We start from the raw sequence: 4,850 nt of genomic DNA, 5'->3' as shown, positions 1-4,850 counted from the left end.
GCCTCGCCGCGCGGCGGCTTTGCAGACAAATAAGGAGGCGGAGGCGGCGGTTTGGGGGCGTGCCAGGCGCGGAGGCGGCCCGCCAGGGAGAGGCGGCACAGCCCTACTGTAATAATAAACCTGCGGCCGGGGCATCTGAGGGAACCGGGACAGCCACGGCCCCGCCGCCTTCCCTTTTATGTGCTTGTCCTGAGCGCAGCAGAAAATGGTGCCCACGGCAAGCGCCCAGGCGCGCGCGGAGGTCCCTGCCCTGGCTGCTCCCCCGCTCCCCGCGGCGCCCGCCCCCGCGCGGGGGAAGCCCGGGGCTGGAGCCCGGGAGCCTGGCGCGGCGGGTCGGAGGCTGCGGGCAGGAGTACACCCAGGCACGCGGTCGCGTGCACAATCACACGCGCGCACTCGGACGCTTTCGGTCCCGCGCACCCACCTACTGCAAGGGGAGGCGGCCTGGTGGGTGCAACGGGAGGCGCTCGCCCTGGAGCTCTTCTTCCCCTCCACGATTACAAACTTCTAGTGCTTAGCCTCTGTAAAGCAACTTTCCTTAAGTTGTGGATTGCCTAGGGGGAAAAAACGGTTCTGTTTTGTTTTTAAATTCATGTAAAAAAAAAAAAATCGATTTTTTTTTTTTTTGTAGTAATGCAATAGCTCAAAATGTTGCAACAAACTGGTAGTATTGCCAGGACCGAAGGATATCATACTATGGTAACTGTCAGACGTTTCATGGTGAAGATTAGTTCCTAATTAAATTGCTTGGGGTGCGGGTGGGGAAGAGACTAAAGGTTCCTAATGTCTTCTACATTTGCTATCTATATTTCACCTCTAGTCATTAAAAGCAACGTTTTTCCATTTTAACAATGAAAAGACACATTTACAAAACTCAGTTTTAAGCCATATGTTTATAGAATTTTTTTTTTTTTAGAGTCAAGCACTGGATATAGAAATAGCAAACCTTGAAAAGTAATCGTTTACAAGCATAATTCTAAAATACTATAGGCTTATTGGGAGACTGGAGTGCTTTTCAAACTACAAAAGCCACGTTAGCAACAAGTACCTCTCAGAAGGACATAAGGGAGATGCTTGGGAAGCCCAGGTCCTTTGACCCCGTTGAAAATAATTGACTGTCAATTTTCCCCAGGGGTATTTCTGGAATGGGAGGGTGGGAAATACTTGGGAAGGGTGGCTAAGAACAAAGGGAAGAGACACAATTCATAGAGCTTCCCTGGAGCATTCACGGTCAGTGTTTTCCTGTCTGAAAATACTGGGTAGCGACAGAAACCAGAGATGAGGAAATGTTCACTTTCTGGATTGGACCCCCTCAAAGGACTGCCATGGTCCGTGACGCCACCAGAGGCCATGTTGGTGGCTGTGGTCCATGCTGCTGCGGCAGGCCAAGATGAAAACTGTGATCCATGTGGGCGAATGACTGGTGTCTGAGTGATGCCCTCAGGCTTTGCTGCCTCTGACGGCCATGCGGATGTGAATGGCCTGTGTGGCCACATTGCTGTCCATGGGTTCTGGAAAGCTGGACTCGACCCCCACCCCCACCCCCACCCCCGGACTACTGCCTGGCTCTCCTCAGTTTATGGTTTCTGGTGTTGGATGCAGGTGGAGAAAGACCATCTTCCCTTGGCAGGAAGGGGAGGCCGGCCATTAGGAATTTGACCATGCTCCAGTGAGGATATAGACAACACAAAATAGATTTCCCTCTTTTTTTTGGGGGGAGGGGAGCAGACATGGGAGGTGATTGTGATTAAGTGCATAATGTGATAATCAATAAAAATAATTCCAGTCACAAACCTAAAATAGATAGGTGACAGATGATAGATAGATAGATAGATAGATAGATAGATAGATAGATAGATAGATAGATAGCGAAGATGACTACATAGTTTCTGCTATTACAGCAGTTTCTTCTGAACTGAAATATTCACATTTGGGATAGAGGTTGGGGCTCACAAAATTGAAGAGATAAATGAATTTTATACCTCCCTCTTCGAAAGGGGAAACTTAGAACACCCCCACTCCCTCCCCAGCTTGACAGCACCATGAAACAAAGGCTGGGAGAGACTGCCCAACCTGGCCCTGGGAAGTAAGTTCCTTGGATGGATCAAGCTGCCAGCAAAGTGTGCAGAGGGTCCCACGATGTAGCCCTTGTGAGTTGGGAGCTGTGCTGGTGTGGGCTTTCCTGTGATTTGGCTGCTTTTGAGCATCTCTGATCCTGTCAGCAACCCCTCCCCCAGATTCCTGTAAGTAACCCCAATAAAAACTTGTTGGTCCACCAAGCTGGACTTTGACGCAGTGGTTACTCTGCCTTGTCCTGGGTTGCCTTTCTGGGGTAAGTGAGCATGTGTGTGTTGTGTCTTTCCAGGAAAAGTTATTAATGACCTCTGGCCTCTACATGGGCCTGTACACACACACACACACACACACACACACATACACATACACTTATTCTACATGGACACATGGATTTTAGTGCTTATGCAAAATTACCTTAAGGTGTCATTTCAAAACCAGGACAATTTTGTATTCATTAAATGTTAGGCTTTTAAAAAAATTTTTTTTTTAATCGTTGTAACCATAGAATCAGGTGACCAATATTTAAGAACGCTGGCTCAAAACCATAGCCTGGTCCTCTGTTGTGTTTCAGAAATCAGCTGTGATACAGCTATTCAAGAAACATCCTTGGGACCATTCTAGGTAGTAAGGGGTGGGGCCAACTATTTAAGCATGGAAGGGATTTCACGTGAGGTCACCACGCACAAGGGCTTGAGCAATAGCTTTTCCGTGGTTGGCTAACGACTGTGTCCTGCTCGCTCTCGTCAGGCCTGCAGTGTGGAGACGCCCTGCTCTCTTTTAAAATCACGACATGCCTTGCTCTGTTACAAGATAAAGGCCATTCGTAACCTCAACGTGACGGCAGTTCAACTCTCTCCCCCCACCGCTTGTTTTCCTCCTAATCAGGAGGTAGAACCTATCACACCAAGGTCCTTCACTTTGGTCTGATTGGTTATGCCAGGCATACATTCATTCCTAGTCCATTACCAGGCAGGAAACAGTCTCTCAACAGTTGTTACCTTACACAAGGAAGTCTGAAACCTCAAATGTGAAACCTGATGAATCTTTACTGCAACAGGAAACGGGTCTTGGGAGGCAAGCTCGCCCTAGCCGAGAAAAACTGACATACACTATCAGAACTGGATCCTTTCCCTTGAGATGGGAAAGGTCTCTCTTGAGTCATGTGGACTGCAAAGAGTAGAGGCAGGCACCTAGATAGAATCAAGGTTTTCCTCAGAGAGAGAGAGAAAATGGAGTAGACAGTGTCTTTATCATCACAGTGTCTGCAGTGTGAGGTTAGAGGACAGAGAAAGAAGCAAAGCCAAAGATCTGATGTAGTGTAATAAGGACAATTATGACATTCCCCTCTGGACAGTCTGTGAACAGCAAGCTCTGAGTCAAACGAGGAGTCATAGAAAGTTCCACAGGAAGCCAATGCCTGAGCTGAGTGGGTGGGAAAGAAGGAACAAGTAAACTGAGGCAGGGGGAGGGGAGCCTACCACGCAAAGGCAGCCGGACAGGATCATAAGCTTAAAATGTCTGCAGCTGCTGACACCCAAGGGGCATGAGAAAATGAGAACCCTGACTTAGAACTTGACTCATGCACTCTGTCCCTGGATGCAAGTAGGGGAAGGAATATTCCATCACAGGGCAGATCAGAAGCAAAGGATGCAGGGTTGTCTCTCACGGAAAGTTCATTCTCAGATACAGCCTCCTGCAGCCCAGGTTTCTCAAATGTGTATTCCTGAGACTGTGTTTCAGTAAGTGTTTTGCTTGGAATCACAAATTCCAGGCATAAGGCTAGAGAGAGTGGTTCAAGCAGGTTTATAAAACTTTGGATAACTATAAAACCCTTTGTCTTCATTTTATCAACTTTCCATTGAGGTTTATACCACAGAGCTACATATGTGCCTTTGTGGGCTGTGTCCGCCATAAAGTTAGCGCTGCACACATGATAACAATAAGCCTTATAGACACATTTCAAGAATAAATCTTAGATGGCACAGCACGTCCTGCCCTGGCTTTTCCCTCTAGCCTTGGCTTTTGTCCTCTGATGAAAAGAAATGATAGGCTGCCCCACCCCACCCCAGTGAGTTCACTGCTGTACAAACTTTGCAACTTTCCATTACCCCCTCCTTCAATTTGCTGCCTCTTGCTTCTTTGTCAACACTGTAGCTTAGCTGCCTGGTGTGGAAAGTCATTCCTGCGATCCTACCCCTTCAATGGGGAGGCTGAGGTACATCTTAAGTTTGAGGCCTCCTTGTAAACATAGCAAATCCCTCCCTCAAAAGCAAGACAAAAGTGGTTGGGGAGATTCATTGGCCTTGTGAGCACAAGGACCTGGTTATGAATCCCCAGCACCCATGTACAAGGCTAAGTGCCCTGCTGGGGAGGCAGAAACAGGAAGCTGAAGACTTCCTGGGCAGCTAGTGTGGTCAAACAGGTAAGCTCCACGTCCACTGAGAGACCTTGTCTCAAAACGTAAGATAGAGAGCAACCGAGGAAGAGATTTCACTTTGGACTCTGACCCTCTCATGTACATACCACATGAACATGTCTGTGCACACGTCCACACAAAACAGAACAGAGATCTTTAACTTAGAGATTGAGGGGTGTAGCTTAATGGAACTGTTTAGCATGCATACATCTCTGGATTCAATAGTCATCACTTCAACACACACACACACACACACACACACACACACACCAGTCTGTATCTTTTAAGAATCTATCATTGAGCTACTGGCCCAATTTAGAAAGTTTCTGTGCTCCTCTATGAAGAATTTTATACTTGT

Source organism: Meriones unguiculatus, chromosome 2 (genome assembly GCF_030254825.1).
Source record: "Meriones unguiculatus strain TT.TT164.6M chromosome 2, Bangor_MerUng_6.1, whole genome shotgun sequence".
NCBI lineage: Eukaryota > Metazoa > Chordata > Mammalia > Rodentia > Muridae > Meriones > Meriones unguiculatus.
Note: the sequence above shows the minus strand (reverse complement) of the source record.